Source organism: Acinonyx jubatus, chromosome C2, assembly GCF_027475565.1.
Source record: "Acinonyx jubatus isolate Ajub_Pintada_27869175 chromosome C2, VMU_Ajub_asm_v1.0, whole genome shotgun sequence".
Taxonomy (NCBI): Eukaryota; Metazoa; Chordata; class Mammalia; order Carnivora; family Felidae; genus Acinonyx; species Acinonyx jubatus.
This window is the reverse complement of record NC_069384.1, coordinates 4,453,180-4,479,047: the sequence shown is the minus strand read 5'-3', so window position 1 is coordinate 4,479,047 and position 25,868 is coordinate 4,453,180. Positions and strand designations below refer to the sequence as shown.

The 25,868-nt window shown below is 51.6% G+C and overlaps 3 long non-coding RNA genes across 4 annotated transcripts; 2 read left to right on the top strand and 1 right to left on the bottom strand.

Annotated features, from left to right (window-relative positions):
• The first annotated feature begins 1,463 nt into the window (after window positions 1-1,463).
• LOC128315098 (uncharacterized) lies at window positions 1,464-5,419 on the top strand. The gene is made up of 3 exons (XR_008297510.1): window positions 1,464-2,201; window positions 3,118-3,287; window positions 4,078-5,419. It is a non-coding gene; the product is annotated as an uncharacterized LOC128315098 (long non-coding RNA).
• Window positions 5,420-6,218: 799 nt separating this feature from the next.
• Window positions 6,219-20,753, top strand: LOC113594362 (uncharacterized). The gene is made up of 3 exons (XR_003414738.2): window positions 6,219-6,648; window positions 14,599-17,703; window positions 20,473-20,753. It is a non-coding gene; the product is annotated as an uncharacterized LOC113594362 (long non-coding RNA).
• LOC113594363 (uncharacterized) lies at window positions 9,577-21,541 on the bottom strand. Of its 2 annotated transcripts, XR_008297509.1 has the most exons (5): window positions 21,356-21,541; window positions 20,514-20,608; window positions 17,542-18,298; window positions 14,259-14,401; window positions 9,577-13,043 (listed from the first exon to the last, which is right to left on the bottom strand). It is a non-coding gene; the product is annotated as an uncharacterized LOC113594363 (long non-coding RNA). The 2 variants fall into 2 exon arrangements; XR_008297508.1 differs by lacking the exon at window positions 21,356-21,541 and having other exon boundaries at window positions 20,514-20,753.
• Window positions 21,542-25,868: the final 4,327 nt, after the last annotated feature.

Genomic DNA, 25,868 nt, shown 5'->3' with positions numbered 1-25,868 from the left:
AACGTTCTCCCTGCCCAGCTTTGACGTGGCACGTTCTCTATTTCCCTCGAAGTTCTGACAAATGCCACCTTCTCCGGGATGCCCGATACCCTGGACCTGGTCCTTGTGTCTGTTGTCTACATTACCTCCTGGGGCACAAACCCCTGAGGGATAGTGCCTGTGTGTGTAATAGTGAATCTCCAGACCCTGGAATGGACCTAATGCCTATGAGTGCCCGTAACTGATGCATGACTAGAAGGTGATCTTTATGGGGTCTCTCTCTGCCGGCGGACATTCTGGGGAGCAGTTACCACTCCCCAAGACCCTGTCAAAATGCACGGGAAGATATGTGTTTCACACAGTGGTCTCTACCCCAAGCCTACTTCATCCCCAGGGACGTCGGCAATGGCAACGTCTGAGACATTTATGGTCATCACAACCTGGGAAAGAAGGTTTGCTACTAGCATCCTGTGGGTGGAGACCGGAAAAGGAGCTAGATTTTCTATAATGCACCCGATGGCCCCTGCCACAAAGAACCATCCATCCCAAATTGTCCATGGTGCTGATGTGGAGAACGCTGGATGGTTTGTTCACTCAGACATCAGACCGCGTGCTACGCATGGGAGTAGCAGGGGGAATAAAGACCAACGAGAAGATGCCTTTTAACTGAAGGACAGTTCACGTTAAAACTCACTTCCCGAAGTCGACTATGACTTTCCTCGGTGAAGTTTTCCCATGGTTAGGACTTAATTTGGCCTGTTTATATTTGTCGTCTTTATCTGACCCCGGCACTTAATTGCTTATATGATGCTAGCTTGTGCTTATGTGATGCAAATTTCCTACTTGTGGCTATGCGGTGTTATCTTCTGTGTGCAGCTTAACATAATTTTATGGGACATCATGAGAGCTAAAGCACATGTCAATTGGAGCAACTATTTTATTTCATTATTTTTTTTAATTTTTTAATGTTTATTTTTATTTGAGAAAGAGAGAGAGAGCACAAGTGGGGGAGGGCCAGAGAGAGAGGGAAACACAGAATCCGAAACAGGCTCCAGGCTCCGAGCTGTCAGCATAGAGCCTGATGTGGGGCTCAAACTCATGAGCCGTGAGATCATGACCTGAGCTGAAGTCAGACGCTTCACTGACTGAGACACCCCCCCGGGCGCCCCTGTAGCAAACTATTTTTAAAAATATGTCCCTAGATGTCAGCCTTTCCTTGTTTGTTTGTATTGTCTGTGGGCAAAAACATTATTGAAATTTGGTGTGTAAGGCTTATCTGCTCATATCTCTGTCTGCAGATTCTAAGAAATTTTATTGGATTTCTCTAATTTGAGTGACCCCTTCCAAGAACAGACTCCAGAAAAAGTATTTAATATTAGGAATGAGCACATGTAGAGACATTTATTGACATCAGATCCTATCACAGCAGGCACAGAACACCTGTGGCTTGGGGACCTCTGCGGGACTGCATGAGGACACAGATGGCACGTGACGTGTCACAAAGGCACCCCTGGGCTTTTGGGGCAAATACAACACATACACAAACACTGTCCTAGAAGGCATAATCTCAGAAGCATCACAGGAGAGATTTAGAAAAGGAGAGGTCTCGTCTGGCTACAGGAGGCAGAATCCTCGGGAAAGAAGAAATACCAGTGGTGGGTTAAAAAAAAAAAAGTTTAACATTTATTTTTGAGAGAGAGAAAGAGAGAGTCAGAAAGAGGGAGACAGAGAATCCAAAGCAGTTTCGGTGCAGGGACTTCCCGACGCTCAAACTCAAGAACCGTGAGATCATGACCTGAGCCGAAATCAAGAGTCAGAGGCTTGACCGACTGAGTCACCAGGCGCCCCACCAGTGGTGGGTTTTGAAGAAAGGTAGGAAATCAACAGAGAACATAGTAAAGGCAGATGGGCAGGTCTTCCTGTGGAAGGGGTTGGCCAAGCCAACGCCCAGGAGCGTGAAAACCAGGTCATGGTCTCAGTTACCGGTTTTCCACCATCACACCTGTCTGACCATATTGTTGGATGCCCAGAGATGTACTCTTCCTTTGTGTGCTTTTTTTCTTTTTCTTTTTTTTTTTTTTTTGTCATCAGATCAAGGCACTCATACATCCAAGGGCAAAAGACCATCAACTTGGTGGTGGTCCCCTGTAACGTGGATGTTGCCAGCACAGAGGCAGTGAGCGTGGCTCGGGAGGTGGACCCTGATGGAGACAGGGCCAGAGGTAAGAAGAAAGAACCTAACTTCCAGAAGACGGGAAACAAGGTGGGGAGACTTCTTATATATTTAGAAGGTCCCTTAATGCAGCACCGTTAGAGACAAGAGCTCTTCCCAGGAGAAGCTCCATGGGCTCAGGATGCATTCACACCCTGTGGATGGGTATCTCTGCTCACAGGGTTAGAGGTGTGGCCAGAATTTGGGGGTTCCTCACCCTTCTTCCTCTGCCCCTCATTTGCATTCACAAACCATCCTGGATGGGGTGGGGGCGAGAACTACCTTATCTGCTATCCCACAATGGTCTGGAAAGGAGAAAGTGACTGGCCCTTCAGATCTGCCTTGCTACAGGTAAAGTTCTTGGGACCCATTGGTGCATGGAAAGCACCTTTATAAGGTCTCAGCGAACATTCTACTGGGCTGATGTTGGAATATGAGGGCCTGCAGAATGTATATTCAAGCAGAATTCATAGGCAGCTGGGGTCTCCTAAATTTCTTAAAAAAAAAAAAATAGTTGCCTTGGAAGGCGTTACAGGGAACTTGGTTTAAGAGCACACAGTCTCGTTTGAGGCCTTGTTCTACCACTTTCTGGCTACATATCCTTGGGTAATATATTGAACCTCTCCTGGCCTCGGTCTCCTCCTCCATGAAATGGTACTCCCAGTAAGTACCTATGTGCTGGCTTGTTGGAAGGATTCCATGAAGAAATACTGTACACGATGGTACTTAGGTCTGTGCACATAGTATTTTCTCAACAAACGGTTGCTGCTATGTTTTTTAATTTGCAATATTACCATTCAACACCCCTTCTCCACCAACCATCCCACCTACCCGTCGAGTTGACCTGCCTGGAACTTTGCAGGTCATTTCCCTTGACTGAACGCACACTCGTCATATAACCGCCTTTCCCGTTTCTTCCCACATAGATGCCTGGTTTTCCAGTAAGGACAGAAATAAACAGTAGGGGCAAACCCCTCAAGTATAACGTTTCACCACGCGCTGGACCACGCTTGCACCCTGTTAGCTGTTGACTTCTCCAAGCATCACAAACGCACTGAGCCAGAGAGAACACTCAGGCTTTGGGTCATCAGTCATCGTAGGTCAACCTTCTTTCTCCCCTCTCAATCCTAAGTCGTGAAGGGTGTTTTACTGATGGCCACAGTAGGTAGTATCATCCATCGGTCTGGGGAGGGAGATCTATCTGGATATCAAAATCTTTGTAGAAGCGGGGTGGGGTAGGGCACTTGGGACTTAATGGACGAGTACAGGGTTTTAGGTCTGCAAGATGAAAAAAATTCTGGTGGGATGGTCACACAACAATGAGAGTACACTTTAAAGTGGCTACGGCGGTAACATGTATGTGATGCCTATTTTATAGCAATTTTTTAAAACGCACGTAAGTTTCAAAACCAGGGTAACTGAAGGTGGAGTGAAGGCAGGAGAATCATACTTTCATTAGCTGAATGATTCTCTTGTACGCATGAGTGATGTGTGTTTTACCACAATTTTTTTAATAGGAAGCTAAATGGATTATCTATACAGTACTTCCAAAAGGGTGAAAACGAACAAATTTGGTGACTAATAGAGTGGTGGTTTATATAATGCCAAGTTTCAAAAAGAGCTGTGAGTCAGTATATTTGCAAACTCTCCACCAGACTGGTTCCCCACCCGTCCATCGCTAACTGCACACTGTCTACACAGCCAGCTCCAGCTCGACTCCTGTCGCCACCATGGCACAACGATGGCACTTGTTAGGGTCACCAGTGCCCTCCATGCTGACAAACATGTGGTCACTTCTCCGTCCCCATCTTTCTCGACCTCGGCCAACATGGCTGACCATATTCCCTCCTTCCTGAAATCTTTCCTTCCTTTGCTGTAACACACAGCCTGCTGGTTTCTGGCTCACCATTCTCCCTCGGTCTCCTCCTTCACTGGCCACTGGAGGTCACATTCTTAGTCTCCTGGTCTGGTTGCTTCTTCAGTTCTCTGACCCCTAAAGTCGGAAAGCCAAAACTTGGCTCTGAGATCCTCCCTCCGTCAACACGTGCTCTTTAGGCAAGCTTATGAGGTGAGCTCATCTCTATCAGCTGGCAACTCCCAGATCTAAATTTGTGCCCCTTCCCTTTCCCTAGACTTGACATTTCCAGTTGGATGTCTGTCAAAGGTCTCCAATCTAGTGCGACCAAAACATAGCTCCTGATACCCCACCCTGCCTCAGTCCTCCTCCTCCCAAGGCTTCTCCCCCTATTCCCAGCACCACATCTACCTGCCCAGTTCTAGAACTAAATCTAAAAGTCACACTTGATTCCTCCTTCCCCTGCTTCCATTTCTAATTCACCTAGAGTCCAGATGACTCTGTCCCCAAAACCAAGACCACATCTGTCCACCACGCTCCATCACCACGTAGGCCAGGCCCCCTTCCTCTCTTGCCTGGACTACTCAAGCATCCTCCTGCTGGCTCCTGGCTCTCACCTTGCCCTAAGTACACCCTCCACTGACCTTTGAACAGGTAAATGAAGTCACGCCCTTCCTCTGCTTCTACCCTAATGCGTCCACGCCACGTACACGAACCCTAGGCTCCTTTCCTGGACGACAAACCCTCCTGTGACCTGGCTCCATCCACCTCTGTGCTCATGGTTCCATTTCACTCTGCCTTTCCCACCACCCTTCAGTGTAGCTGTGAGCCGGAGGGCCTGGGATGTTCTTTCTCCTTCCTCACAGGCTGGGTGTGCAGATCTCAGCCCGAACGCTACCCTCCCAGAGGCCTTCTCTCCACTCAGCCCAGCACCGCACCACCCACCCTCACCTGCACTCATTTGCCGGCACATGACCGGATGTCACTTTCTCTGCGTAATGCTTCTCAATAGCGTTACTATCAAGGTATGTTTCTTTATTTCTCGCAAATCACAAGACTAATGTATCTGGCTTTTACCCGCTGGAAGGCGACGGGGTAGTCACACAACAGGGACTCTGCAGTCTTGTTCACTGCCGCTTCCTCAACTAAAGTAGAGTGCTTAATAAGCATCTTTCAATTCCATATGAATGTGCAAGGTATGCAGGAAGGAGTTAATTTAAAAAGAGAAAAAAAACCCCTAAAGCATCTAAAAACAGGTGACCGTTCCCTTCTCTGTGGCGCAATAGTTGGGATATTAGATGATGCTTAGAGCCCACTGCAGGGCTCGAACTCCCAAAGGGTGAGATCCTGACCTGAGCTGGGATCCGGAGTCTGTGGCTCATCCAACCGAGCCACCCAGGCACCCCCTAGCGTGAATTCTGATAACAAGTCTCACTCTTTATTATCTTCCCACTTTTTCTCAGGATAAAGGACAGGGATATAGGCATTCCTGAATGATTGCTGGCTCCCAGGAGGGGCTTCCCCAGGTTTGCTGCCTCCTCTCCCACTGGAGGGTCCTCTCCTTTCCTTTGGGAAGTGTGGGCGTACATTCAGAGATGTGTCGGCTCTGTTAGTAACAGGAAGGACAACTTCTGCCCATAGAAAGGTAAAACAGAGAGACAGACATTCAGCTGCTTAGAGGCCAGGAAGGTTTCAGGAAATGATAGGCCAGATGGCCAGACTTAACCACAAATTAGAAACAAGGACGAAAATAGCAGAAGATGACGTTCGGTTCCCAACATAAACAAACAAACAGAAACATGCAGTGGCCATTTGATGCCCCAGGAATCGAAAGAAATACTCAGAATTCAAAGCTTTCGATCCAACCCAAGTGGGAGGGTATGTGGGGGCAGCGGGGAGACAGGGAGGCTGGGAGGACAATGTCAACGGAGGCACCCACAGGAGGAGGGCAGCGTGAGTCTGTCACAGGAGACACCTGAGAGGGGCACCGACCTTCTGCACAGCAGGGACTGAGCCGTTGAGGGCAATCCGGTGGGCGTCGGTCAGTAATGATGGTGCGCGCTGCCTGGTGTCTGGTACCCAGCAGGCGCCCGGGAACGTTTGTTCGATAAATCCCACAAGGCAATTAATGAATTGCATAGCGAAAGAACAAATAAACCCGCAGATAAGAGGGGTGGCGATGGAATGCACCAAGAGGGTGTCAGGCGCGGGGCCATTGCAACAGAAGGCTTCGCTGGTCCTGGCCGAAGAAGGATCCCAGAGCCTTGCAGCCTTCAAGTATATTTGAGGAGAAAACGGAACATTCCACTGCCTTTCACTAACCATCTCACAGGAATCCCAACCAAAGCAGATGTAGCGGGCAAGGCACCGAAAAAGATGTCGTGAGTGTGGTGCGGAATATCACGTCCCGTCTCGAGAAGGGTTATGGGATAGTGACGTGCGGAGCCGGCAGGAGATCAGATCACGAACAAGCTGACGTTGGCAGAGGCAACGAAGGAAGAAATGTTCTTCCAGACACATCGGTATTTCAGGTGACATTCTTCAGGACGGTCCTAGAACAGAATTCCGTGGGAGCCAGCCCTGCCTTCCGGAACCGGCCAAGGTAAGGTTACCAAGTGATAGAGATAAAATTATACAAGTTTTATAGTCACGCCAGGTCTGGGGTGGGGCCCAAGAATTTATGTTTCTATCAGGTTCCCAGTTGAGGCCAATGTTACTGGTACAGGGACGACACTTTGAAAACCACCACTCAAGGTCTTTGGGAAAGTCAAGTCTTGGATGAGCAAATGCATTGAAGTGGTGGGTCATCGTGCGTCCGGGTGTAAATCCTGAGGGCCCAGGTGCTGGGGACTCACCGCTGATGTGAGAAGCATTCAGAGCGGTGTCGGAAAAATGAGCCCCAGCGGTCCTCCCTGAGTTCGCGTAAATAACAAATACTCTGCAGCCAGACTGCCTGGTGTGTGGCCCTGGGCAAGCCACGTAACCTCTCTGGGCCTTTACCATCAATCGTTTTCTGATGAAATACATTCACATTTGTAAAGCCCTTAGAATTGTGCCCGTCACTTAGAAAACAGCATGTACATTTTTTAAAATTTAATTTTATTGGGGTAAGAACACTTAACATGGGGGTCTACCCTCTTAACAAAAATTGTTTAATATTTATTTATTTTGGGGAGACAGAGTGCAAGCAGGGGAGGGGCAGAGAGAGACAGAGATACAGAATCTGAGGCAGTCAAAGACCCCAACGTGGGGCTCGAACCCACAAAGCGCAGGATCATGACCTGGGCTGAAGTCAGACGCTTAACTGACTGGGCCACCCAGGCACCCCTTAACAAATTTTTAAGTGCGCAATACAGTCTTGTTAACTACAGGCACGATGTTGTATGGCAACATCTAGACCTATTCATCTTGCATAACTGAAATGTCACACCTGTTGATTAGCAACTGCCTGTTTCCCCTCCCCCAACATCTGGCAACCCTCATTCTACCCCCTGGTTCGGTGAGTTTGGCTTGTTTAAATGGCTCGCGGAAGTGGGATCGTCCAGTCTTCGTCCTTCTGTAGCTGGCTTATTTCACTCAGCCCAACGTCCTCAAGGTCCATCTATGCTGTCACATGCTGCAGAATCTCCTTCTTTGTAAAAGCCAAATCCTATTCCTTTGTGTGTATTTTCTTTATCCATTCATCCACCTATGGGCACTTAGGTTGTTTCCACATCTTGTGATGGGGCCAGCATCGTCAAAGGAGTGCTAATATCTCTTTGGGATCCTGATTTAAACTACTTTGGATAAATACCCAGAAATGGGATTGCTGGATCCTATGGTAGCTCCATATTTCAATTTTTTGAGAAACATCTCTATGGCTTTCCACGGTGGCTGCATTATTTTGCATTGCCACCAACAGTGTACAAGGGTTCTAATTTTCCCACGTCCTTGCTCACACTTGTGTGGTTTGTTTTAAATGTTGATATTTATTTGTTTTTGAGAGAGGGTCAGGGGCAGAGGGAGCGTGAGAGAGAATCCCAGGCTGCCTCTACACCGTCAGCACAGAGCCCAGCGTAGGGCTCGATCCCACGAACCACGAGATCATGACCCATCGGCCATTTGTATGTCTTCTTTGAAGAAATCTCTATTCAAGTATTGGGCCCAGTTTTGATTGGGTTTTTGGGATTTTTTTGTTGTCATCGTTGTTAAATTGTGGGAGCTCTTTAAGTATTTTGGAAACTAGCCCCTTATCAGTTATATGGTTTGCACATATCTTCTCCCATTCTGTAGGTTGCTTTTGCCTTTGTTCGTTGTCTCCAGTGCTGTGGAGAAGCTTTTCCACTTCCACTAAGCTGTAGTCCAGCTTATCTGTTTTTGCTTTGGTGGCCAGTGCTTTTGGTATCATATCCATGAAATAATTTCTAAGACCAATATCGTGAAGATTTCAGCCTATGTTTTCTTGTAGGAGTTTTACCATCTCAGGTCTTACATTCAAGCCTTTGATCAATTTTCAGCTGACTTTTGTGTATAGTGTAAGTTGCATTCTTTTGCATGTAGATCTCCAGTTTTCCATCATCATTTGGTGAAGAGACTATCCTTTCCCCGTGGTGTATTCTTGGACACCCCCCCCGCCCCCGCCCCGCCATCAAAAACCAGCTAACTGCATGTGTGTGGGTTTATTTCTGGGCTCACTGTTCTGATCCATTGTTTGGGCCCACTCTGTAATTAGCAACTGTCGCCCTAATGCACTACCTGGCTTTTCTGAAGGCATGTGTCATCCTGGGGAGGTGAGCTTACCGACCCCCTTATAAAGCCCAGAATTGGCAAAATGATCACTCACATAGGTTGTTGGCCTTAGAAATAAAATAGTTATTTCCCCAGCAAAAATGAATTTATTTGGGAATGACAGAGAATTGCAATTTGGGGGGTAACAAGCCATGGCAAAACCATAGGCAAGTCCCACAAACAAAGGAGAAGAATTTTATTTTATACAGAAGAAGGAGAAAGTTGGGTTGTTTTGAACTCAGTCCATCGGAGAAAAGCACGCGTTCAGGGTGCTGACGGCTTTTCCCTGGCTGAGCTGCAGGGGTGGTTGGTCGCTTGTAGGGGATGCCGTGCATGTCTCTTCCTGTTGGGCCCTACAGTTGATGATTCCTGTTGAGGAGTCCTCTGCCGGGTCTGTAAGGGACACTTCTTGGACAGTGGTATGGCGGGAGAGCTCCCCCTTCTGGCTTCCCGACTCCCTTGCAGCAAGGTTACCCTGAGCATTAACACCAGGGTCCCTCGTGAATGCCCTTGTGCTCCGTCTTGTTTCCAAGCTCTCCTGGGAGGAAGGAAAGGCCACAGTGCCCCGTCTGGCAGGAAGACTTACCCATGGGCTCACGTTGCCTTGTCAGTGTGAGTCAACGGGTTGAGTTTCAACGGGTTGAGTTGCAAGTTGCAAAAGTTACAGCCTACCCAAGGCACTCCGTCCTGAGGTGGTTGAGACACCCCACTGAGCTGCCCACACAAGCCAAGAAACAAGCACGTTCTGAAAACCAAATCACAGGGGAGCTTCCGAAACTGGGAAGTAACAACTGCCTAATGTCGAAACGCAGAGCCGATCAATCTGGGAAGCAAGAAGGGAAGGAAGAAAACTATAAACCATTTAGGAGGGCAAAAGGAATGAACACTGACTCAGCAAATGTATCCTTTTGCAACAGGTTCACACTTTGTCGACCTTGACAGTGAAACAGCCAGTTATTTTCCCAGCCTGTCAGACAAAAGCAACGAATTCTTCTGAGCCAGGAAACATGTACTCCCAAGAACATTGAGTTGGAAGAAAGAAGCCAGTGGTTCTCCAACTGCAATGTGCACAAGAATCACCTGGGGGCGACTGGGCGGCTCAGTCGGTTAAGCACCAGCTTGGGCTCAGGTTATGATCTGAGTTCGAGCCCCGCGTCGGGCTCTGTGCTGACACCTCGGAGCCTGGAGCCTGTTTCGGATTCTGTGTCTCCCTCTCTCTCTGCTCCTCCCCTGCTCATGCTCTGTCTCTGTCACTCAAAAATTAGTAAACACTGAAAAAATTTAAAAAAAAGAATCACCTGGAAAGTTTATTTAAATTCAGATTCCTGGGTCCCAATCCAAGTTTCTGGGTCAATAAATCGGGGGGATGAGGGGGCAATGAGTTTGCCCTTCTAACTTCCCAGGTGATCCAGGGAACATACCTTGAGGAGCCCCAACTCTAGTGGGATTCCCCTCAGTTCACAGAAGAGGGCTTCGAAAGACGTATCCCTGTCTAAAAGACACAACCTTGTTGAACTGACAAAAACCTTGGTGTTTTGCAAAAAGACGTTGCATTTTGATAGCCGTTTTTGATAGTACATTTCACAATATTTAAATCGTCTACATTCAAACTTTCATTTTACATTTGTGATATTTTAATTTTTAAAAATTCATAACGATTATGATAATGATGATTTGAAGGATCAGGAAACAATCTCATACATTTCCGACTATAGATTCAAACTGCCCCTCCCCCCCCAAGGCACCTGTGAGACCTTATGACTTCCTGGTGTCATCCAACGTCATCCGCATTTTACGAGGCCTTGGTATGTAATCCACAAACTGCCTCCAGACCCCAACACACTCCTCCCGCCTGGCTCGGGGACCTCATTCGCCAAGGCAGAGGCTGGGCCCGCTGGGCACTCAGGCGTCCGTGTCCACCTGCACAGGCTGCGGAGGCAGTGAGCTGGGTGTGCCCTGGGACCCTCCACCACTGACTCGCTCCGTGACGGTATCTGGCAATTAGCCTCTCTGAGCCTTAGATTCCTCTTTGTAAAACAGAGAAGCAACCGAGCCACGTGCTTTGTCCTGCAGTTGGGGGGGGGGGGGGGGGCGGCGCTTAACTGAGGTGTGGAGGGTGCTTGGCCCAAAGACAACCCTCTGTGGTGCCTCTCTGTGTCCTTCCTTCTCCTCCCCTTCATTATCATCGCCATCGTTGATTGGTTAGGACTGTACCCCGCCTGCCACCAATATCCAGGTCACGTCCCCTACCAAAGAGCCATTTATCAGTTTATAACACTCAAATTATCACTGACAGAGCACTTTCGTAAAGAAAGCTTACGTTATTTTCAAGTGTACTTGTTCTCTAAATACAAAGCGCAAAGCCAAACCCAAGCCCGGCCGCTTCTTGGCACTTCCCCACTCCAGTGACATAACAAAACTGCACACCGGGTCATTCGAGCTGTATTGCATGCAAAGCCATCCTTGGGCTCTTCAACAGGTGTCCATCTTAAACATTTTTTACAAATGTTTGTTTATTTTGAGACAGAGAGAGAGAAGGTGGAGTCGAGGGGGAGAGAGAGAGAGAGAGAGAGGGAGAAAGAGAATCCCAAGCAGGCTCCACACTGTCAGTGCAGAGGCCAACACGGGGCTTGATCTCACGAATCCGCGAGATCATAACCTGAGCCCATGTCAAGCATTGGACACTTAACCAGCTGAGCCACCCAGGCGCCACAACAGGGGCCCGTCTTAGCGAACTTCGCACAAAAATAGAAATTCCGGATCCCCTCGAATGCTGTCACAGGGGATTTGGCCCACGTATCGAAGAAATCTGTCGGCCAATTCCATCAAGCTGTGGAGTGTCATCGTTCACTATTGTTTTGTTCAGAAATCACTCCCGTCGTTAGAAAAGCAAATCAGGGACAGCCACCAGAGGGCGACAGAGAGGCCGCACCTGTGTGGAGGCGGCATCCCCAGCAATGAAGCGGATAAAATGTTCTTTCTGATCCATGAGGATTCCCGGGGACTCCAGGTGACACTCAGGCACAGAAACTGGCTTCTCTGTCACCCGCTCCCTTTAGACGGCCGCAACCTTCCTGGTGGCCCAGCACATCCTGAGATGGCCCTCCTCGCGTCCCTGCCTGTGGCATGCTGGCCGCCCCGTTACGCAGGAGCTCCCCTCCATTTGTCTTGCCTGAGAGATGGGATGGTTGGGTGGCCGATGGGATCCTCTCGCGGCCCCCAGCCCAACACCACACGCTGCTGCCCCAGGCAGGTCCCAGCTCTTTAATGCGGTTACGGCTCAGATCGATGACTCTCTCTCATTTTCAGAAAATTAAGGTGTTTAATCAGGACCTCGGAAAGTTAGGAGAAGTCATAAGGCAGAACGAGACCTGCTTAGACAACAAAATCAGGGAGGAGTTTAAAAACTGGGTTCTCACACTTGCAGCCAGTACCCCAAACGGCAAGTCCTAGGACGAGGCTCCGCCTAAACACGGTGTCATGTTTACCAAGACCAGAAGGTACTTCTGGCACGTAAGAAGCGTGCAGACAGATGAACGTGCCCACGCAAGAGACCACGGGTCCCCTTAGGCTTTCCTACAACTGCTTCCCAGCCACCAACGTGGAGCCCCGCCCGCACCAGGAGACAGTTCCACCGCCTCCAACTTTCTCTGGCTTCTTCGTTTTGAGGCTGGACAGTTCGACTTACTTCTCTTCCCTTCTTGTCTTCACCCCTAGTGCACGACCGACTGAAGAGGTCAGTGGTTTCGTGTGTGCTGCCGAAGCGAGCACACGGGTCAGTGGTTTGATAAGAGTGTCCTTGCTTTGCCTGGGGAAGTTCCAACTTTCATTCTGCTATAGCCCTGATGCCAGGAGGGTGTTCGTGTGTGTGTGTGCGCGCGCGCACGCGTGCATTGTATCTTTGTTTTAGCACGTAATAAAACCAGCACTCTTCGTGTCTGGATGTGTTCTCGGGAGATCTCCAAGTGCTGTAATAATAGGTTTCTGTTTCCATTGAACGAATTCAGTGCTTTCTACGAGTTACAAACACTCAGCTTCTCTCTCAGGGTGAATACCCTCAACTGAAATGTATTTTCATAGAATAACAATTTGGTTTCCTAAACGTCAGTTTTCCTCGGGGCGTCTGGGTGGCTCAGTCAGTTAGGCATCCAACTCTTGATCTCAGCTCAGGTCTTGATCTCAGGGTCGTGAGTTCAAGCCCCACATTGGGCTCCACGCCGGGCATGCAATCTACTTGAAAATTAAAAAAAAAAGTCAGTTTTCTTTAAATTAGCATTATCAGATCATACATTTTTTCTCATTATGAAAAAGCCTCCGTTCGGGGCACCTGGGTGGCTCAGTCCGCTAAGTGTCCGACTTCAGCTCAGGTCATGATCTCATGGTTTGTGGGTTCGAGCCCCGTGTGTTGACAGCTCAGAGCCTGGAGCCTGCTTTGGATTCTGTGTTTCCCTCTCTCTCTGTCCCTCCCCTGCTCATGCTCTCTCTCTCTCTCTCTCAAAAATAAATAAACATTAAAAAATTTTTTAGAGAAAGAAAAGAAAAAAAATCTCCATTTAAAAACATTGCCTTAGGGTACAGTGGGTAAGCCAAACTTAAATTTAAAAAAGTTCCTATCTTTAAAATGTCTGGGGAATTTATAGAATTCACCACGGTGGTTTGTTTGGTATTGCAGTTAGAAATATTATCCACGGGGGTGCCTGGGTGGCTCAGTCGGTTGAGTGTCCGACTTCGGCTCAGGTCATGATCTCCCGGTTCGTGAGTTCGAGCCCCGCGTCAGGCTCTGTGCTGACAGCTCAGGGCCTGGAGCCTGCTTCAGAGGCTGTGTATGTCTCTCTCTCTGCCCCTTACCTGCTCACACTCTGTATCTCTATCTCTCAAAAATAAATAAATATTAAAAAAAATTTTTTTAAAGTTGAGGCCAAGGTTATAGCCGCGGGCTTGCTGGCCGGCCGCTCCAGGAGCACCTGCCGTTTTGCACCTGCTCAGGACTTAGTTCATGCTCCCCGGGAGAGATGGAATGAAGCACCTGGCCGAGTTGTCATTTCTGCATTATCTTCTGCAGCACAGGATGATGTAGGCTTAGTGCTGATCCTCTGAATACATGACTGTGCCTGCTGTCTGACCCGTTCTTTGAATCTGTATCTACTACAAAGACAGAATTGTCCACTAGTCCTATTCCAAAATCTTTATAAGTTGGACTTAAACATACTGCCACAGCTGTGTGGGTTCCCCCTTCAACAACTCTGATCCCCCTCTCAGTAATGGGGTGCCAGGGATGTCCAGCTTCCTTCTGTTCTCTAGATAAAAACCCTCTTCTGCCCAGGCCTGGGTCGGCGGGTCTGAATCTCATTCCACAACTCAGGTGAGCAGGAAAAAGGATTTCTGCCATTTTCCCACAACAACTGACTGTCTTTTACCTCTTTGGCCAGTTGGTAAAAATGATACCTGACTTATGACCGCTCCACCGTTCCTAGGGGCTGTGTCTGAGCCCCCGGGTGCCTCACCAGGGGTTGGGGGACAGGCCTGGTCCTGGATCATCATTTCTCCAGGCTGGAGAGGAGTCCCCACGGCCGTGGAGAGGGCAGGACCTGCAAGGGACAGAGGACAGGACGGATGAGGACAGCAGCACGGGCTGCCGAGGGCCTTCTTAAAGTCACCATGTAAAATCCCAGGCCTTCTCTGACTTAAATTGTGTTTAATTCCGTCTCAACACAATAGTGCCTCCTACGATGTTTAAACAAGGGCGAGAAAAGAAGGAACATGTTTATCTTTCTTATCCAACCAGGACAAAGTTGAAGACATGAAAACGAAACAAGCAAAGGCAGCAGAAAATCGGGTCCGACTTCAGTTTGGAATATGGAACAGCTGGCTTTGTCAAGACCAGATTTACCGTGTGGTTCTGAACAGAGTCCGGGAAGAGGTTTTTAACCCAGTGGGCAATCCTGTGCGGGACCTTGAGTAGAAACGGTCTTTCTCAAATGATTGGTCTTTGACTTCGCCCATCACTGAGATCGAGTTGTGCGCGTGAGTGCGTATTTCTTGGTGAGCGTGTAGGTCAGTGCCACGGGTGTTTGCCCGGCAGATGCCGGGCACTCTGATTGACAGTTGTGTCACTGAGAGAAGGTGGGAGGGGCCACTACTGTGTATTAAATCCCTTCTGCAGTGATAAATACATATTATCTCAGTTATAGTTTAACAGTAACCCTGTCAAGGGACTTTTAATTAATTCGGGAATCAGGTTTTTATTTTCTTTATTAAAAATTTTTTTAAGTTCATTTATATTTGAGAGAGCGAGAATGAGAGAGAGCAGGGGAGGGGCAGAGAGAGAGGAAAGGGAGAGAGATTTGCAAGCAGGCTCTGAGCGGTCAGCACAGAGCCCCACACAGGGGCTTGAACTCACGAACTATGAGATCATGGCCTGAGCTGAAGTCTGAAGCTTAACTGACTGAGCCCCCCCAGATGCCCTGGAATCAGGTTTTTGATGCGGCAAAGCATGTACTCAAAACCAGTTCCAACCGCAGAGTTCTTTATATTTCATGCTATGCATCTATTACCATGCCACTATTATTGGAATTCAGCAAAATACAACCAGCACTAACTTTACTCGTTATAATTTGGTTTGAACCTTGAGGTTCAGAAGGCACTCAGGTCTGGAGCAGCCTTGAACTCACTGAGTCCACAAGACAGGAAGGAAAAACCCTTTCCCTAGATCCCGTAGCCCCGTCACCTCCAAGGTTTCCAACCCTCCGCCCACGCGGGGTGCATAGAACGGAAGGTGGCTTTTAACCCGCAAAGAAGCCCAACTCTGGAAGCCTTTTCTTCATCAGAATAGAAAGTAGTTATCCAGATGTGGGGCCCAGCTGCCAGGCAAACTGGGCATCCCTGTGAAGAGAGGGAATGAGGTGAGCCTTGAAGCACATCCTGATCAGCTCCCAGGAGGGGCCAGGGGATCAAGGGGCCCAGAGGTCTCTCTGGGAGGTGGAGCAGGCGTGGGGGTGGAGGAGGGGGAGGAACTCCTGTGAAGGCTGGGATGTCCAGAACGTGCTATGGGTTTGCCAGCTTACAGGGTGGGTTCATAGTGCCAGAGGGAATGCCTGATCCTAGAGTTCGGGGCAGCACAGAGAGCGCCTTGCCGTGGTTGGATGCTGACCACTGGAGTGGGGTGGACGGGACCACCGGGACCTCTCGAGGCAACTATCCACTCATCCGAGAATCCCAAGGCGTCCCTGCAAGCACAGGCCGAGACCCCTCCGGCTGACCCTTCTTCCTCCCTCTTCCAGGAAACCAGCAAACGTCTGGCCAAGCAGATCCCATTCGTAATTCAATATTTCATGCTGCAGCGAACGGGCACTGCCTTACAGAAAGCCACGATGCAGATATTACAGGAGACAGACCACTATTCCCGGCTGCTTCAGGAACCCAGCGACGCCTCCACCGAGAGGAGATTCCTTAAGGAGAAAACTGACCGGCTCACGCTCTCTGGAAATCATCCAGTTAAAGGGGGCAGATGCACAAAAGGGCAGCAATGCTTTGGGGTGTTTCCCGCCGTGCGTTCACCCACGAAGTGGCTCCACATCTGGGACCGCACTCTGTCGCCTTCCGTGTCCACCTTCGCTGGATTGCACGCAGCACCAGAGTTTGGGTCTGACAGGCACACACGCCCCGGGGCGGTCCCCTCTGCCGGGAGAGATGGCTCTCCGGGCCTTGGGCCCCACAGCCCCCCAGTTACGGGGTTCTCAAATACTGCTCTCTTTCTTTGTTAATTCATCTTCCCCACCATCAGATTATAAGACCCCAGAGCAGGGAGGTCCGTATCATATTCTTCTTTGGTATTTCCGGGATCTTACATGGCACTTGTTACCTAGTAGCTGCTTGATGAATGACATCTTATTGAACAAATGCATGATGAGGGTGACCGGCTGCTATGGCTTAGCTCCAGACTTTGGTCGTTGGAGACGGTGTCCCTGAGCTGGTCACTCTCAGAGGAATCTGGCTGTGCCACCTGCTCCCCACTGTTGACCACGGTCGTGTTTACAACCCCCAGGACGTGATACTGATTGTCATCTGTCCTGTTTCTCTGGCTGCGATCAGCTCCCATTGCTATGTGAAGCCCTGAAGAGAAGTTTTATAAGGAAAAAATATTTTTTTAATGTTTACTTATTTTTGAGAGGGACAGAGGGTGAGCAGGGGAGGGGCAGAGAGAGAGGGAGACACGGACTCCGAAGCAGGCTCCAGGCTCTGAGCTGTCAGCACAGAGCCCGACGCGGGGCTCGAACCCACGAACCGCGAGATCGTGACCTGAGCCCAAGTCGGACATTCAACCGTCTGAGCCCCCCAGGCGTGCAGAAAAATACACGTTTTAAAAAAATGTCGAGCTTCCTACCAGTGGTCATCTCTAGATTGGAGGATTACGGCTAATTTTATTTTCTTCGTCACGCTAAGCAATAGTTAATTTCAGGGGGATTTTAGGAACATTAAGTGAAACCATTTCTACGAGCTACCTGTCCCCCAAATCCAGCGACTCTTCCCGCTCATCAAACACCTCTCTTCTGCACTCTCTAGGTCCGTAGAGGCTCTGGGGGTTAGCCCTTGAACGTGGCTTCTGAAGAGGTAGCCCACCACACCTGGCTTCCCAGCAGGTCGGAGCATGGGGCTGAGTGCGGGGCCCACGTTCCCATCGGAATAAGCTCACAGCTACCACAAGCACCTCAAGACCTCTGCAGCTTACCACGACCCAGCCGTGCCCCTCGCTCACATCACGGATGTCCTAGGCCGACTGGCAGGGTTCTGAGCCACACTGTCCCTGGGCCACCAGCATCCTTCTACGTCATGGCCCCACCATCGCCGGCTCCTTCGAGTCCCCACCAGACCCTCTGCATCTGACCAGCAGGTGAGGAACGGGAGAGTGTAGAGGATTTCTGGAAGTTTCCAGGAGCCAGACTCGGCAGCTGTGTGCCTCACTTCCTCCCACATTCCAGAGGCAGGCCTCAGGCCTAGGGCCTCGCCGGACTGCAAGGCAGGCTGGGAAATGTGGTCCAGCTGAGCCGACAGAAGCCAGGGGAGACCGGCTTTGCCTGTTGCCACACCCGCCCCTACATCCGTGGGGAACCTTCGTTGCACAAAACACGGGAGTAAAGGAACAGGCGTGTTCTCTGCTCTTCCTTCTTATCCCGGGGTCACTCACTCACTCACACACACAGGCACACATACGCACACACGTACGTTTCCTCCTGCAATGCGCCTGTGGGCTGGCATTTTGTTCCTAACAAGTGCAGAAATAGAGGAAGACCACCCAAGGGGGAAGGAGCAAAGGTATTTAGCGACAGCTGATGACAACGAGGAGGAGGAGGTCAGCCACCGTCGCTCGGGGGTTTGGGCAAAGCCTCACGGGCAGGGAGAAGGCTCCGTGTGAGCCCTGGGTGGGGGCTGAGGGCAGCGAGCTAGAAGCAGACGTCCCCTGTGGCCGGTTAGGCGTATATATTCGGCTTTCTCTGTGGGTCCTAAATCAGAAATAGGGACACAATTTGAGAGAAGCTGTCAGTTATTCAGCAAACCTTGGTCACCTGGGGGCGAGTCGCTGTAGAGGTTATTGCTTCACTTTCGAGATAGTGGGTAGGAAACAGTCTGCCTTCCGCAAGTCTGACTTCCAGGAGGCTGGCCCCCGGGGCCGGTTATGGCAGAGAACAGATTGTTGCAAGAGCTCTGTTTTTACGGATGGTCTGGCCGCCGTGTGAGTATAGTCCGTCTCTCAGACTTTTCCCTTCTCTGGCCCTGGTGCTGCAGGACAGCCCCGGCAGGTGACACGTGCTGTATCCCCAGTCTGGGCTGACGGTGCACGGATCCACAACCCCGTCTTTACACCCCCCCTGATGCTCCTCACAGGGGCGGCAGTGAGGGGGGTGGTGTTCCCTTCCATCAGCGCCGCAGTGATGAGGCCGAAGGGTATTCATGAAAAGGTATCAACCCGGTGGGATAAACAAATCCGGATTCCCCCATCTTGTTTCTACCCCTGGTTGGGGGGAGGGCCTCCAATGCCCCTTTGGTCATGCTCAGTGACATGGTGTGTGGGTTATCTATTGTTACCTAACAAATTATTCCAAGTTTTACCCCCGAAATTTCCTCTCTCGGTTTCTTCGGGTCAGGAATTCACATGGGCCCTGGCAGGTGCCTCTGGCTGTGCGTGTGGGGGGGTGGTGGGGGGGGTGGGGGGAGGTCTCACAGAGTTGGTCCAGCTTCTGTGGTGGGCTGCATAACGGCCCCCCAAATAGCCAGGCTCTAATCCCTGGTGCCGGCGAAAGCGACGTGGACCCGTACAAAATCTCTGCCCATGAGAGGCTCCATGATGAGGCTCCATTTCACTTTCTAACCAATGAGCTCTCAAACCAGGCCAGCATCTGTAATTGTTTCACAAGCAGCCGTTCATCATATCCTGTAGAACGACTGGCCTTCGACCACAAAACTGCTGATAGAACTTTAGGAAGAGCAAAGAGTTAACTAATGCAGACCAGGAACAGTTTGTGTTGACAGCACCCCACTCTCTAGACTATGAAACACCGAGCCTGGTTGCAGGCAGAGAAAAATCGATTAGACGGTGATTGAAAACTGCTCAGATGGTTAGCACGGAATTAACAGGTTTTCTCTCTTCTCTGGTTTATCTGAATAGGTGATTCTTCTTCTTTCTCACAAAACCCCCCTTGCTTTCCCTACCCAAGCGGGACACTTTTTCTGGTCACTCTGGGATTGGTGCTCTCGCAGGTGTCATTCTGAGACCCCAGATAAGGCTCTTGTTTTCTCTTAGTGTCACCCTCCTTCCTCTGGTGTCAGGTTCTTTAAATGGAGAAAGGGGTCTTTGTAGGTCTGGGGACACTACAGACTGAGACTGGAAGGTGACCCTGGGTTGTCCCCGTGGGCCCCAGATGCCATCACAGGTGTCCTCATGAGAGGGAGGCAAAGCAAAGAAGGAGCAGATCGAAAGGGACCACCCTGCCAGCTCTGGAGGTGGAGGAAGGGGCCACGAGCTAAAGAGAGCAAGGAACGCAGCTCTCGAAGCTGGACAAGGCAAGCAGAAGGATTCTGTCCAGAGTCTCTTGAGGGAGCATGACCCCGTCAACACCATAACCTTAGCCCCGTGAAACTGGCCTTGGACTTGTGGCCTCAGAATCGTAAGAGAGTTTCTGCTGTTGTAAGCCACTGTGTTAGCGGCAATTTGTTATAGCAGCTGCAGGAAACTGATACGGGCTCCAAGCTCGCTCTCCTGTCTGTGGACAGGCCTCAAGCCCTGGGTGGCCTTTGGCCAAAGACATCAGTTCTTTGTGACGTCGCCTGCTGGGACTTTACCACAACAGGGCAACCCACATGGAAGGTCTATAGGATTATCAGGATCAGGATGGCATTTTGTAAATAGAATTGAATGGCTTTTTTTTTTTAATTTTTTTTCAACGTTTATTTATTTTGGGGACAGAGAGAGACAGAGCATGAACGGGGGAGGGGCAGAGAGAGAGGGAGACACAGAATCCGAAACAGGCTCCAGGCTCTGAGCCATCAGCCCAGAGCCCGACGCGGGGCTCGAACTCACGGACCGCGAGATCGTGACCTGGCTGAAGTTGGAGGCTTAACCGACTGCGCCACCCAGGTGCCCCAAATGGCTTTTTTTTTTAAGGTTGCCCAAGTGAGTGTGAAGACAGGTAGTGTGGCAACGACTCTTCAATGCACGCGCCTGTTTCCATCATGGCACCTGGGGCACCTGGCACGCGGCGGATGCTGTTTTGAGGCAATGAGTGATGGCTGGTGGGTGACTGCAGTGACAACAGAAAGAACAGGATGGCTCATGAAAGCGTGGAAAGGGATTTCCATTTCTCACTAGCTGTGTGATTTGGGCCAAGAGCCCACCTCTCTGAGCCCCCATTTCCTAGCTGACTGATTTTTTTCTATAGACCATGTGTGTAAAGAAATTGGCTCGCTACCTTACGGGGGCGGGAGGTCAATATCCGGGGAATGCTCCACAGCCACAAGGTGGCATTTTTAACAGAGGTATTGTGTTGGGGGTCTCTCCACTTCCTACACCATATACGGGCCGCCGAAGCAAGCACCCCACTTTCTAGACTATGAAACACTGAGCCTGGTTGCAGGCAGAGGAGGAAGGAGGCGGCCTGGGGTGGAATTTGAGAATTAGGGGGAATTCTCCAGTGGTTGTGCCAATTCCCATAAGCTCCCTGGGAAAGGTCCTGGGAGGGCAGGTCACAGCGCTATTTTCTCCTTTATCTGAAAGATAAGCTTTCACAGAGCGCTGATCACCAGGCGAATGCCAGAGAAGACAGCTGGCCGTATCCCAGGAAAAGGCTAGGCCACCAGCCTTCCCGTGGCTGCAGGCTGGGTGGGCCGCACGACACCAAGCCGGGGCCCAGGGCCACCAACCAGCTCAGCTTCGCCAGACTTTTCAGTTTCTATCTCCTCTGGCTCGCAGAGGGCCGCGGAGAAGGCAAAATCGGACCCTGGCCTTAAGGACCAAATAAATAGCAACCTTGCAGGCTCCAGGTTCTCACGCTTTAACTGCAAACGAATCATCTGGAGAACCCTCTTGAAACTCAGATGGATTCAGTGATCTTGAGGTGGCCCTCGACCCTGCAGGTCTGACAAGCTTCCAGGTGAAGCCAGTGTTGCTGGGCCCTCCTTTGAGAAGCACCGATCCATGGCAAGGGTCGATGGAGGAGAAAACAAAAACGGGGCCAGGGACAACGTACCCTGCACTCCGCGCTCCGGGCCGCACAGAAGGGACACCGCTCGGGAGCGCCGCCCGGACAAGGACGACGTCAGAGGTGGGCGCAGCGACCTCTGCGGTTCGGGGCGCCGCCCCAACCCCAACCTCCTCTCCGTCACCGTCCCCTCCCCATCTCCCTCCCCCGGCACCGCCAGAACCGTGTCCAGGCTGCGCTGGGCCTTCGAGAGGCACCCCGAGGCACCCCAGCCGGAGAGCCTCCACCGGTCCCACCCCGTCCGCCCGCCCGTCCGTCCGCCCCGCCTCCGGCTCGGTTCCCTCCGCCTCCCTCACCGCCTTCACCGCCTGGGTTTCCACTCCCTCCTGGTCTCTGCTTTCCTCCCCTGGCACCGCCCCTCCGCCTCAGGCTCCGCCCCTCCGCCTCCGGCACCGCCCCTCCGCCTCAGACTCCGCCCCTCCGCCTCCGGCACCGCCCCTCCGCCTCAGACTCCGCCCCTTCGCCTCCGGCGCCGCGCCTCCGGCTCCACCCCCCAGGCACCGCGCCCCCGGCTCCGCCCCCAGGCACCGCCCCTCCGCCTCCGGCACCGCCCCTCCGCCTCCGGCACCGCCCACCCCCGCCTCTCTGTCTCTCTCTTTCCAGTTCCTGGAATCTTAGAGTCTCCCTCTTCACTTCCTTTTCTGGGAACCAAGAAGGAGAAAAGAAACTGAAACTGAACCTGAGTTGACTGGGAAACGGAAGATCAGGGAGGAGATGCTCAGGGTAATTCGCCAGAGGTCGTCTGAGGACCGGGTCTGCAAGATCAGAGCCGGTTCTCAGACTCACCATTCATTCGTTTATTAGTTCATTCTAGAAACATCCGTTGAAATGCTATGTGCCACGAATTCTGCTAGGTCCCAAGGACAACAGCAACGCTTCGGGCCCGGTGCTGCCCCGTGGACAACCTGGGGGCAGAAATGGGCGTTCACAGAGGTCAAGGCAGTGTGCTGACACTATGCTAGGTGGGTGGGTGCGGGTGGGAGGGAACAGCGGGGCGCCCGGGAAGCAAGTCCACCGGGTCTGGGGAAGGATGGCCGGAGGCTGTGACCTGGAAAGCAGCCCAGTGTGCAGGGAGGGGTAGGAGAAGGAGCACCCCTGAGCCGAAGGAGTTCTGTGTAGTGAGCAAGGTGTTACAAGAAGCAGCGGGGGTGGGGCTGAGCCAGGTGAGGCTAGGTCTGGCACACCAAGCTGAGCAGTTGGGACTACCCCACCCACCCCCACCCCTGCAGTGGGCGACCCCGCAGCATTTAAGCAGGGTGCTGTCCACTCCCCGCAGGGAGTCGAGGACATGCACTGGATTGGAGGTAGGGGGTGATGGCGTGGAAGCTTGCCCGTCACGGCTTTCCATGAGCACCAGCTCTCCTCCGCAGGCCCGGGGCCAGGCTGGCAGCTGGAGAGAGGGCTGGACAAGGACCAGAGGGATCTGGAGCTCCCTGGGCACCCTGGGCTGCGCTGGCAGCAGGGGGTGGGGTCAGTGTGACTGCCTACTACTATGCTTCCTTGTGGATGCTGTGTTTTTGCCAGATCATTTTTGGGCACAGGAGACAATAGTAAGAGGGCAGGGCCAGCTGTGCCATGGTGGGAGCCCCAGGAGCTGAGGGCGACCCAGGCTTGAAAGGAGCTCCCAGGGGCAGCTGCATAGACAGAGAACATCACAGTTGGGACTTGGCAGGGCAGGAGAATGTCTCCGGGAGCCTAGGGGGAAGGACAGGCCACCAGAATTGCTGGCCGCGTTTAGGGATGTCTGAGTAGGGTGCTGATCCTGAAGGCGAATTCTCAAAGGCTCAGGGTTTGACACTTACTTCAGAGAATGTAATCAGTGTTTCTTTGATAGAGAAGGAATCGTCAGCGATTCAGGGGGAAGGCTGTGAGCTTCTGGAGGACAGGAGCTGGATCTTGTTGATTTTAGGATGGTGGGGGAAGATTCTAGAGCACAGGGAGTGAAACCTTAGACTGTGATCTTAGCTCTCCCACTTCCTGGCTGCTTCCTAGTTAGGGGACCCAACGGTGGCCTAATTCCTTGGTCTCTGTCTTCTCATGTGTCACATGGGAGTGATAACCGTACTCCTCTCGTAGGATGGTTGTGAAGGTGACTTATTCTCACAGGCTGACACGTAGCACATACTTCCACGGTGCACATGAGTTATTATTTTATTATTTCCGAATTTCACCCCTAACAAGCCCCTGGGCTCTTCAGGGAAGTTCATATAAGGAGCCAATTAGAAACAGCGAGGTACCAACATCTCAGACCAGGAGTCACTGGAGTCATGAGAGGGAGGCTCCTGGAGCGTCCGGGCGCCAATGTAAGTAGCTGCTTGCGCCACTGAGAGCAAGCGCGCGAGCGGCTCCTTAAATTTGGCACACCAGACATGCCACTCACCTTCGCCTAGCCCTGGCCCTGGCATTGGCTGGTTCCCCTTGGTTTTCGCTTTCGCCCATGGCGCTTTCTGATTTTATTCCTCAACAAGGCGGGCTGGGGAGAGCCTCCTGTGGTTTGAAAAAGTCGCATCCCTCCTCGCAGTGAAGTCTTGTGTCTCTGCCTGGCTGCTCTCGCTTTTCCGTGTACGGATGGCACATTCCCTCCTCCATCCTGCTCACAGCCCGTCAGGAAAGGGTGTCACTCTTCCTCCTAGTGAGAAAGGCACTGAGGCCCAGAGGTGATGAGTGGCTGGACAAATGTTCCTCGCTAATTATGGGGACAGTATGTGTCTCCCAGCAGGCCACCCTGGATGGGGCTGCCGGGACCCAGCAATGGACCCTGCAGAACAAGGGGACTTCAGCCAGAGAGTTGTATTGTGGGGCCTCCTCCCCTTCTCGGGGTGAGCCACACTGAATTTGTTTCCATCTAGGCTTGCCGACCCCAGGACTTGGAGCTGGGGTGGGTTCTGGGTCTTTGGATGGAGTGGGGGCAACCCTTCCTAATCACAGTTTTGGGGAGCTTGTTGTCTGGGATGCTGAGCTGAGCTAAGGAGAATGGAGGTAGGTGGCCAGCCCCTTCCAAAAGGATATGTCACTCTCCATCTACAGAGGGCCACTCTGGAGCCTGCTTGACCTCAGCCTCCACTTTCCACCCATTTCTATCCTGGGGAAATCGGGTGAGCCCAACTCCAGAGAGGGCTTCAGGAGGACAAGGAGGAAGATGGTGTGGGTCCGGCGAAAAAGAATAAAGGGAAACTCACGAAAGTGGACTTGGCTGCTAGCTGGGGAGGTTAGGAGGGGGGGCCATCACTCCGGGTCAATGACAGGAAGAGTCATCAATCACAGACCCAGCAGAAGACTCCCCAGAGGACAGAGCCATCAGTTGGGGGAGGGCGCCTAGCGGGGAGACACGTGTGCCCCGCATCTCCTACTGGAAAGCGCCGCCCCTGCAGCTCAGCCAAGGAGAAACTGCCATCACCCCAATGCCTGCTCTTCTCCAACAGTCTTTCGTTCGAAACAACTCCTCCCCGGGCGCCTGGATGTCTCAGTGGGTTGAGCATCAGCACGATCTCAGCTCAGGTCATGATCTCACGGTTCACGATTCAAGCCCCACGTTGGGCTCGGCACTGACAGCGGCAGAGTCTGCTTCAGATTCTCTCTCTCCCCCTCTCTGCTCCTCCTCCGCGCTCTCCCTCTCTCTGTCTCAAAATAAACTTAAAGTAAAGAAATGAACATTAAAAAAACCCAAAACGTCCCAACTTCCTCCAACTTCTCCGTAAAATGACTTACGTATGGTTTTGCCACAGCTTGCTTGTCCCAATGTGTGATTCTCTACTGTTCCCAAATAAACCCATCTTTTGGTGGTAAAATAACCTTTATTTTTAAGGTTAATAGCTGTCTGCATGGGGAAGGGGAAGTTGGCCACTGGCAGAGCACTTGGGAATTCCTGCTGGGTCCGGAATGATCCCTGTGAACCGCTAGCAGAAATTTCAGACGCCCAATTATCAGTGCCAATTATCAGAGCGTTGGGAAGGAAGACCAGGCTTAAGGGAATGGGCGTGTCTAGGTTCAAGGCTGCATTCTGCTCCGGGTGGCTCAAGGCCAGTAGGGCAGCGGTTCTCAGACTGCTCTCGGAGCGGTGGGGGGCTTCCTGGGCCCTGCACTTGAGCTTCTGGGTCAGCAGGTCTGGGCCCCAGAATCTGCATTTCCTCCCAGCTTGCAGAGACACGAGCGCGCGGGCCTGGGATGGGGCTGGGCGCGCGGAGCCCCGGGAGAAGTTGCGGCAGCCGACAGGCACCGGGCGGCGGTAGGGGGAGTGGGGAGAGGCGGTGGGGGGTGATGGGTTCGGTTTCCTTCCTGCACCAGGCGGGTCTAGCTCCCTCGC